This window comes from Hypomesus transpacificus, chromosome 6, assembly GCF_021917145.1.
Source record: "Hypomesus transpacificus isolate Combined female chromosome 6, fHypTra1, whole genome shotgun sequence".
Lineage (NCBI taxonomy): Eukaryota > Metazoa > Chordata > Actinopteri > Osmeriformes > Osmeridae > Hypomesus > Hypomesus transpacificus.
In genome coordinates this window covers 1,935,163-1,946,208 of record NC_061065.1, presented here as the reverse complement: position 1 = coordinate 1,946,208, position 11,046 = coordinate 1,935,163, and positions in this window count along the sequence as shown.

Here is an 11,046-nt window from a genome sequence, read left to right as displayed (position 1 = left end):
ACGTTTGTTTTAACAACTGCAGTATAAGAAATGTGTTAACACACTTTCCACCTGGATTGAGTCATAAACTTTTCAAAATAACATTTTTCAAGTAAACATTTAAACTGACGTTTACCTAACTAACAGAGGCATATATAGGTCACTAACTCAGCAGACCTAAGTCTAACACCTATGTACTGTTTTTTATGTCATCAGTTTGGTATTTATTTATAAATATATGACCGGCTATTTAGAAGTTTGTGCCATGGGCTATTTCAATAATCCAACACAAACATTTACCGTCCACACCGTGATCATTATTCCCTTTACACTCCATGAGAAGCGTCAAATGGGAGCCCCTTTCAGGATCCTTTTAATAGCTGGTAACTTGACAGTTGGACCAGTGCAGGCAAGCTGAGAATTTGGCATCAATGATCCAGCTACGGTAAGGAAGCAGGTAAACTCCCACAGCTCAAGACTGCTTTTAAACCACAAGGGAATTTATGAGCAGGGGTGGATATCAGATCTCTCAACCCTCAGCAGAAGGAACTAACAAAGACATGATCCCATTCCCCTCCCTGGATTTCTGATTGAGCCACACACACACACGCACACACACTCCAGTTGTGCCTGTGTGTTACAGTCAGTGAGGTCAAGTGCCTTCTGGGTAGCACAGCAGTGGTTGCTCCAGGGCAGCTAACACTGTTTCTCTAGACACACGGGACACATTCCACTCGTAAATCCCCAGATTCATGACATGTCTGGGGCCCCTGCAGGGGGACTGACCCATAACACCTGCGTTATCAGCCCCAGTGGAGAGAGACCACTGCATTAGTGAAGGCTCTGCGATAAGGAGGACTTGTGTGGACATCAGTTACCGACGAGACTGCTGCTCTTAAGTGCCACTGAGGAATAGTTGGTAGGGCAAGGTTGGGAGGAGGACTCCAACCTCCAGGGTTAATGTAAAACCTTGTGCGTCCCATCGGGTCCAGGCAAAATCTCTCCGTGGAGTGGATTACTGGTTGCGTGTGTGTCCATCTCCACTGCAGAGCCAGCGGTGAAGTGTGTTTCGTCAGCCTCCTCAGGTTGGAGGGAATGCTGATCTCCACACGGTCAGACGGTCCGTCTGACCACCGTCTGACCGTGTGGGAACCAGAGATCAGCATCTGGAACTCAGCCCTCACCCCACTGCTGCACAGACATAGCACAGCTTTGTTGGTCTCTTTGACAAGATTAATGCCCACAAAATTATGAGATCTACTCAAAATGAAAGACCCGCCCAAGAATTATGTCCACACATTATGAATGAGTCATTCTGAATGAGTGGTCTGTGCAAAAAGCTAGCAGAAGGTTTGAATTTAATATTTATTCTCAACCCGGCCTCATTTCATAATGGTTCTGTGGATGATTTTTGTGTAAGAATTATGAGTTGCTAGTGCGTCGATCTTCACCTCAGTTTAGAATGTTATGTCCTACATGTCCCCTTAGCTGATCACTTAAGATGACTTGGTTACATTCCTAACCCCTTTCGACTCCCCCTTCACCGCCCCCCGCCCCCCCCCACACACACACACACACACACACACACACACAAACCTCTCCCAAGGGGACAGTCTTCTCTGCCTTGTGTCACACTTGTTACAATAACACCAACCATACCTGCATCATGAGAGCCACGGGACAAGCCAGTACAAAGTGGAAGAATGACTCGAGAGCCAAACCCTGCAAGTGAAATCTTCACTGTTGATCCATGACTGGTCATCCTCAAACTGTGAGAAAAAATCCTCTTCCTGTGCAGGGAATGTGGGTGGCTGCAGCCTTCACAAGAACTCTATCTGAGGAGTGTGTTACACAACAGCACTACAATCAATCGCCTATAATTGTTGACTGCAACAAATGAATACTTTTGTTGTTGTTGCATGAACTGCACTTTTGCAGAGGATGTGGCTGAAGGGTATGAAGTGGAATGAGGGGGTGGATGTGGGTCTGGCATCAGTACGGAGAGTTCCTTGTGACATTCTATGAAACATTCTTCCCTGTGACACAAGTCAGAATGACAGGGAATGCACGCCTTCCTGATCTTTGATTGATTAGATGACAAATGACACCTAGAGCATGACACAAAACCGACGTCTGGAATGTTTCAGGGAATACATTTTAATACCTCCCCATGCCACGTAACGTTGGCATGGGAAGGGGAAAAGTTGTCAAAATAATCTTTGGCTGACTTTTTGCCCCATCTGCACAATTCTCACCCCAACTCCCCCCCATGTAGCAGCCTTTGCTGTGAGAAATGAATCCTTCCACGTAGTTAAGAGTGCTGAGAGATGAGAGCCTGCTCTGTGGTTAGGGGGTGTTGGCTGCAAACACAGAGTCAGGAGGTCAAGGTCTGGGCAGATAGCAGGAGGCGCACTTTGTGTGTGTGTGTGTGTGTGTGTGTGTGTACGCATGAGTGAGTGTGTGTATGTGTATGAGTGAGTGTGTGTGTGTGAGTGTGTGTGTGAGTCACACCATTACGCAGAAACACAAGATGCCATATGTTTCCACCCAGTCCACTGAAAAACAAGTGTTCCAACTTCTTCACAAGATGCATCCCACAAGCGTCTGTTTTCTCACTCATAATGCCACAGAACAAGAAACTGGGTCCACATCAATTAAGCTGTTTAAAAAAAAATATGGGACACCTGTTTACGATGTCCTAACAGACAAACTCAACCGAGGGCTGACCAAGTGATACAGACCAGCAAAAGAGCCATCAACCAAAGGGGAGAAATAATGATTTCACCCAGCATGACCTTTGCACATGCGCTAATTAAAGAACAGACATGTCCGACATCCTGCCCATCCGTATTCCAAGTGATGCGCTTGATGAGTTAATTTACCTCACAACAGAATTATACATACACAGAATGTTCGTTGATTGGCCACAGGGGCTGTCAGTCAGTCAACCTAACTGATTTCTTTATGTCCACGTTTTCACTAATCATGACTGGCCCAGGAAATCTTTAGGCAAGACATGGTTTGATTCGTTTTTTAACTGAAATGTTATTGCGATCAAACATGTTTTAATGTAAAAAATAACGATTGTTGTAAAGGCTATGGCAATAACATACACCGAAAAAAGATTAGTAATACATTACAAAACTTGCGTCAGTCCTACGCTAAACTACAGTCACCCATTGCTGTATTAAAAGTTAATTTGGTGAGCTCCGCCCACATAACCATACATGCTGACCTCCACCTACCATCTCCTTAGATGGACCCGCCCACTACAGTAACCATGTGCAACCCATTGGCTTGGTGTAAAGAGACATAGGCTACATACCTACGGTAACATTATGCTTCTGCATCTATGCAGCGAGGTCAAATGTGCACTAAGGGCGCAAGAGAAATGATTTAACTTTAACCATACATACATAGACAATACAAGACAAAGAAAAGCTACATTTAAACCCAAGAACTGAACATGCCTGCACAAACGTAATTTCCTTAAAGATAACACATATCTTTATATCTACGATATGATAGGCCTAAGTGTTTATACATTGCTATTTTTGTGGAATTATCCCACGTAGCTATTATATTCTACCTGTCTACAGCAGCATAGTGAGAATCTGAAGCACCCGCCCCCACCTGTAATTCTCCTGCATTGTCTTTTGATAGTTTCCATTCTAATACCACAAAACTTTTTCTTTGCTTGGCTCTTCAGCAGAAGATTTAGCAATCACACTTCCTCTCCCTCATACAACCTTCCCCTCAACAAAAAAAAACACGGGTCTCTCTCTCTCGCGATAGGCGCTTGCTAATGCAGCCGCCATATTCTCTGACAGTATTTTGATTCGTATCTGGAAGTTATAGAAACGAAACGAGAAAATAAAGGGGATAGTTGAGGGGGTGTAGAATAATAGTTGTCAAAAGTATTCCCGAGTCTCCAAAACAGCGGGGGATTACGTTGTAATATTACCCCAGTCGAGGGTTAACACAGAGAGGGCCTGGGTGCCGTTGAATCTCCGATTCCGAAGTCCCCTGCTCCGCTTCTTTCAGCACCACGGCCCAGTGGAGATTCTGTAGCTGTGTCTCGGGTGTTGAAGGTGGCCCGGGGAGAGGCGGCGGAGACGGTAAGCAAATGCTTCTGAATAGGCCCAGAAGTTGTAGACGTTTTAAGTTTGAATAATGTAGATGGAATCAGCTTTGGCTAACTTTTCTTACCCTAATAGTCGAATCGTTGTCTATTTACTCTGTCTACATTAACCAAGGAAAACGTTTGTCTAGCGACTTTTCATGTGTGGAAAAAGTTTTTGACAACTGGTCGCTAGCCTACGAAGCTTTTCAGTAATGTTCTGATTCTGTGTACAGCACATTCACGCTTTGTTGATTCACACAGTCATGGAAATATAGTTAAGTTGCATTTAGTATATTCATGTACTTTTTAAAGCTTACGTGCATGTTTCTAGCTAAGGCTAGACGCTACATTTTCCATTGAGCTTTCGTAAAACCCAAGTCATGGATATAATTCTGAGCGCAGAGCAAGTTGTACCACGCAGCAGCATTCTAACATTTAAGCATCTAACACAGATTTCGACTTCAAAGCTGTTTTATTAGCCAATGTTTTGGGAGTAGGCTACTTTATAAATGTCCTAAGTTAGCACGTTTGCTAACACCGCTCCATGGGCTTTCCACAGGTTACGTTGTATAATCTTCATACCTGATAATTTTCGATGTTGGCTACAATTGTCGCCAGGCTGAAATGTAATACTTTATATACAAAATATATGCCAGGGCATACTTTCTGCTGTAGTAGGCTATTAGCCAACACAGTTAACAGGCCTCTCCCGGTTAGTGGTGTCTGGGACTTGAGTTCCGAATGACATACAGGCCCGACCTAACTGTAAGTAGGCTAATCGACTGTCTCCTGGAGACTTGATTGAATGAAACAAACAGACAAGAATTATCACATCATTCTACGTTGTCCGACAGGACAGTGACTTTAGCCTGGATAGTGATTTTAGCTCGTTCCAATGGTCATTTTCCCAATTCTTGATATGTGTAGTCAATGGATTTTTGCTTATTCTGTTGTTGGTCTATACATATTAATGCTGTCATTGAGCTTGTTCATTGATCACAAGGGGTCAACACATCCTGTATTTGTCATGACCGTTTTGTCACCGCCTGTTAACCTACTTTTTTTTATCTGACACAGATTGGCCCATCCTTAGATTGAATGTTGCTAACAGCTGGCATATGAACCAGAATAACGTTTTTGGTTGCCTGTAGTGTGAAGAAAATCTAAATGGAACAAGCTTTTCATTTAATATAACTGACTTTCTATAGATTGAAGTGCAGTAAATATAGACCCATAAAAAAAAAAACGTTTCATAATCTCTAATTTACTTGGCAGCAAAGTGCCTGTCATTTTGCGTGGTTGTAAGTCTAGGTTAGTCTGCTTGGTTTAAGGAAAGATGTACCAGGGTTTGGTATCACTTCTGTAGGTCTCTGAATGCAAGTGTTGCTGTTGCTGATGGTGGTGGGGGTGGTGTATAATTCATTAGCAGCTTGTGCCTGTCTTGACTTGCAGTCAACATTACACTTCCTGACCAATAAGCTGCCATGGCCAACTGTTTATAGGTGCAGACCCCTAAGTGAAACCATGTGTGCTTGTAGCTGGGCAAATATGTCCCTGGGAGGACCTGTTCATTTGCCACTCTGTAGAGAGAGGGGGCTATGGTTTCACACGGTCTGATAAGTGCTAATCCACAGATAAATCACACGTTTGGATTAAGCGACAAGGCCAGGCGGAACCTTTGTTCTTCATTAAGGACCATCAAGTTTTATGCAACGTTTTGCAGGCTTGCTTTGGAGCTGTTCAGAGTAAATTTCATTAGTGCCATTTGTGTGAGTGTAAATCTAGGCACCGTATTGAGTTTACAGTTGGTTGATTACAGTAAACTTCAGAGCTGAGCATTGCTGTTCTCCCTGTAGTTGACGAATGGCCTCAAAACATGTTCTTGTCAGTGTACATCAATAGGATATGGTATTTTAGCTTGATAATTCAAATGATTGTGTGTATTAGACTTGACAAGATAACCTAGCTACATTTTTGTTGCTGTTGTGACTTTTGAGTTTTGGGTTCCACAGTTTATTACAGTTGTGGTTGATTACTGCCAGCCCAGACTGGAAACCTTGGACTTGAAAAACCTGTTTTGAGATTCATTTGCAAAACATCTCCCTGCCCGTGTGGTAAGAGGCAGGTTTTTGACGAGGAGTAGGATAATTATCAGAGCGTTGTATTGGCTTGAACTGGCGTGCTTGTTTTTGGGATCGCCGGGCAGTTTCAGTTAAGAACGTTTTCACCAAGGAAATGGTGCTGGCACACCTTCCTCTCGTCACAGAACATCACTAACATTTCCACAACATTTATTCTGTTTTAGCAGCAGGCAATACCGAGGAGATCAGACTCAACCAATCAATTCAACTAGATGGCTGCCTACTTTGTTAGGCTTCCATAACGTAGCCCGGCATCTAGTTGAATTGATTGGTTAAATCTAAATCCAGCTGCGAGGTGGTTCTGTCCCTGTGTTGCAGTGAGCGGAAGGATCCATCACATTAGTCACTGCAGCACTGTCAGAAACCAAGGTCTAACTCCCCTCCCCCACCCCGGTGTGACTGTCAGGAAGATAGGCTGGGATTTGAACCCCCCCCTCCCCCTGTTGAAGTTCTCCCCTCCCTCAGTTTCAGATGGGATCCTCCATTTCTCATGGTGTTCCCCCCAGGTCAGGGGTCAGATTGCCTGCACCGTCTTGGACACTGCAGAGGGTGTGTCTACTTCAGCACAGTTTGGTTGTAGGAGACTGTGCCGTTCAGAAATATTGGTGGCTGCTGTCCCAAGTATACCACTGTCATTTTCTATCAGTCGTAGGTTGTAATGATCATGCACATTTGCTGTGCATGCTTTTTATTTATTTAAATGTTTTATTTAGTCCTTTGCTTGAACAAGATCAGATGAAAGCTCTCTCTTCTTGGTACCGTTCCACCAGAGCACTGTTGGTACCTCTTTATTGTGTTTCTGTAATCAGTTAGACGTGAGAATTACTTATGTTTCTGTCTCTGACGCAGGCAACACACATTTTATTGTGCTTTATTGTCCTCTGCAAACAGATGGATCATTGAAAATAGGCTTGATCAAAGATGTCATGGGAAGACAACCTGTATTATCTGCTTGTCTTTAAATTGGACTGTAGTAAAACATCGGCTTTTTATTTATTTTATTTTTTACTAACTGCTGAATAGTGAAGTGAAAAACATTTAAAGAGCAGCTTTTCCTGCTAATGAAGTGTTTTTCAAGTTTCCCTTGCTGCAGGAACTCGGCTATGAAATAGGATAGTAGCACAACCATCAATTAAATGAATATAGGAGAGAGCCTCAGTTGGCTTTGCTTGGATGTAGCATTTAAACTAATTAAAAACAGAGGCGCTCGTATTTTAAACAGGGTTGTTTTGGAGAGGCAGCTTTGCAGCTCTCCTGACGCTTTACTGCTGAGTTGCTATGCAGTCCACTTTACTGCTGAGCTGCTATGCAGTGCACTTTACTGCTGAGTTGCCATGCAGTGCACTTTACTGCTGAGTTGCCATGCAGTGCACTTTACTGCTGAGTTGCCATGCAGTGCACTTTACTGCTGAGTTGCCATGCAGTGCACTTTACTGCTGAGTTGCCATGCAGTGCACTTTACTGCTGAGTTGCCATGCAGTGCACTTTACTGCTGAGTTGCCATGCAGTGCACTTTACTGCTGAGTTGCCATGCAGTGCACTTCTCTGCTGAGTTGCCATGCAGTGCACTTTACTGCTGAGCTGCTATGCAGTGCACTTTACTGCTGAGTTGCCATGCAGTGCACTTTACTGCTGAGCTGCTATGCAGTGCACTTTACTGCTGAGTTGCCATGCAGTGCACTTTACTGCTGAGCTGCTATGCAGTGCACTTTACTGCTGAGTTGCCATGCAGTGCACTGAGGTCGTGGTTTTCTGTTCCTCCAGTGCGGGGTCTGATTGTAACATTGTGTAGTCTGATTGGTTCAGTACACAGGAAGACACAGCCACTGACACAATGGTCCTCTACAGCAGCAACAATACTGGATTATCATACAGACGAGACTGCAGACACTGTGGCAGGATATGTGTTACACACCAACCTACACACACACACACACACACACACTTCTTCCTGTCGGGGACTTTGTAATAACCTCCTCAACACGAAGACCTGTCAGTCTCTGTCATTTACACCATGAAGAGACACATTTCATCTGTAGTAAGATGAAGATGAACCGTGGTTACGCAAGATGTGGTTTACGCCCAAGGAACGAGTGTCCAGTGTGTGTGTGTGTGTGTGTGTAGACCGGTCTGGACGCTTTGCGCGTTGCCACGGTGACGCGTTGCACGCAGAACGAATGCCGCTGCAGACCAATGAAACGCAGGCCTGCAGAGGGGTGGGGCCCTCGGTTTGTATGTATTTTGAGGTGAAGAGTCTGGAAGGGTCTTTAGAGGAAGTGTGCAGATAGTGGAATTCAGGAGAGATAATATGGTGCTGGTGGAGTGGTCTATCTGATCTGACAGGGGAGGGAGGGGAGAGGAGGGGATGGGGGGGAGAGGAGAGGAGGAGGGGAAGGGGGAGAGGTGAGGGGACAGTAGAGGAGGGGATGGGGGGAGAGGTGAGGGGAGAGGAGAGGAGGGGATGGGGGGAGAGGAGGGGATGGGGGGAGAGGTGAGGTAAGGGGGGAGAGGTGAGGGGAGAGGAGAGGAGGGGATGGGGGGAGAGGAGGGGAAGGGGGAAGAGGTGAGGAGGGAGAGGAGGGGATGGGGGGAGAGGAGAGGAGGGGTTGGGGGGGAGAGGAAGGGAGGGGATGGGGGGAAAGGAGAGGAGGGGATGGGGGAGAGGAGAGGAGGGAGAGGAGGGGATGGGGGGAGAGGAGAGGAGGGGATGGGGGGAGAGGAGAGGTGAGGGGATGGGGGGAGAGGAGAGGTGAGGGGAGAGGAGGGGATGGGGGGAGAGGTGAGGGGGGGGGAGAGGTGAGGGGAGGGGAGAGGAGGGGAAGGGAAGGGAAGGGGGGAGAGGTGAGGGGAGGGAAGGGGGGTGTAGCCAGCTCCAGGCAGCAGAGAGAACCCTCCCCTCCTGCCAGGAAAGCGAGTCTTTAGTGTGCAGGTCCTGCCAGCTGCAGGTCTGGCTGCCTTTCTCTCTAGGTCAGCTCCTGCCTCTGCTAGCTTCTGAGACAGAATATCAGCGCTGATGAATTCATGTTTGTGTCCGTTAAACGGATGCAGGTGGTCGTGGTCCCTTCAGGAAGATGTAGACACGCTAATAGAACATGACAAAACGCTTTTTTCCCTCATGCACTTATTTGACTGCTATATAAAAACCTGGAGCAATAATGTTTGGTTTTGATCTTGACTGAATTTAACGCATAATACATACACCGATAACCTTTTTTTCTTTTTAAAGATGTCGTACTTTGCTTTTTCTTTCCAGGGACTCCTATGAATATATATTTGAGATTTCCCTGTGAAGAGTCAGCGTGAAGCGCAAACCTGGATGTTTGTTTTTCGAGGTTTACACATCATCTTATCTGCTTATTCTGCGGGCAGGTTCTCTCTCTCTTCGCCCTCTCTCCCTGCACACTACCCCTGGTCTCCCCTGCAGACGGGCTGTTCTCCCCTGCAGACAGGCTGTTCTCCCCTGCAGACAGACTGTTCTCCCCTGCAGACAGGCTGTTCTCCCCTGCAGACAGGCTGTTCTCCTCCCCTGCAGACAGGCTGTTCTCCCCTACAGACAGGCTGTTCTCCTCCCCTGCAGACAGGCTGTTCTCCCCTACAGACAGGCTGTTCTCCTCCCCTGCAGACAGGCTGTTCTCCTCCCCTGCAGACAGGCTGTTCTCCTCCTCTGCAGACAGGCTGTTCTCCTCCCCTGCAGACAGGCTGTTCTCCTCCCCTGCAGACAGACTGTTCTCCTCCCCTACAGACAGGCTGTTCTCCTCCCCTACAGACAGGCTGTTCTCCCCTACAGACAGGCTGTTCTCCTCCCCTACAGACAGGCTGTTCTCCTCCCCTACAGTCAGGCTGTTCTCCTCCCCTATAGACAGGCTGTTCTCCTCCCCTACAGACAGGCTGTTCTCCTCCCCTGCAGACAGGCTGTTCTCCTCCCCTACAGACAGGCAATTTGCAATTCTTTATTCAAAAACAAAACTGACAGTGCAAATTCACAGTACAAAAATCTCAAGTCACAAGTTATTAATATTAGCGTGGATTTAATGCAATTTTCAGAGATGAGCAATTTATTTGAGTTTTGTTTAAAACCTTATTGAAAATTGAAAGGTTGTGAAAGTAGGCCAGACTTCGGTGTATATTTAAGATTTTTTTACACCATTTTGATTGTTAAGATTTGCGAGAATTATGCACATTTTGCTGTGCTATGCTGGTCTGTGCTGAGCTGGTCTGTGCTGAGCTGTGCTGTGCTGAGCTGTGCTGTGCTGAGCTGAGCTGGTCTGTGCTAAGTGCTGAGCTGGTCTGTGCTGAGCTGGTCTGTGCTGAGCTGGTCTCTGCTGAGCTGGTCTCTGCTGAGCTGGTCTGTGCTGAGCTGGTCTCTGCTGAGCTGGTCTGTGCTGGTCTGTGCTGGTCTGTGCTGAGCTGGTCTGTGCTGTGCTGGTCTCTGCTGAGCTGGTCTGTGCTGAGCTGGTCAGTGCTGGTCTGAGCTGGTCTGTGCTGAGCTGGTCTGTGCTGAGCTGGTCTCTGCTGAGCTGGTCTGTGCTGAGCTGTGCTGGTCTGAGCTGAGCTGGTCTGTGCTGAGCTGTGCTGGTCTGAGCTGGTCTGTGCTGAGCTGTGCTGGTCTGTGCTGAGCTGGTCTCTGCTGAGCTGGTCTCTGCTGAGCTGGTCTCTGCTGAGCTGGTCTGTGCTGAGCTGGTCTCTGCTGAGCTGGTCAGTGCTGAGCTGGTCAGTGCTGTGCTGAGCTGGTCTCTGCTGAGCTGAGCTGGTCTGTGCTGAGCTGGTCTGTGCTGGTCTGTGCTGAGCTGGTCTGTGCTGAGC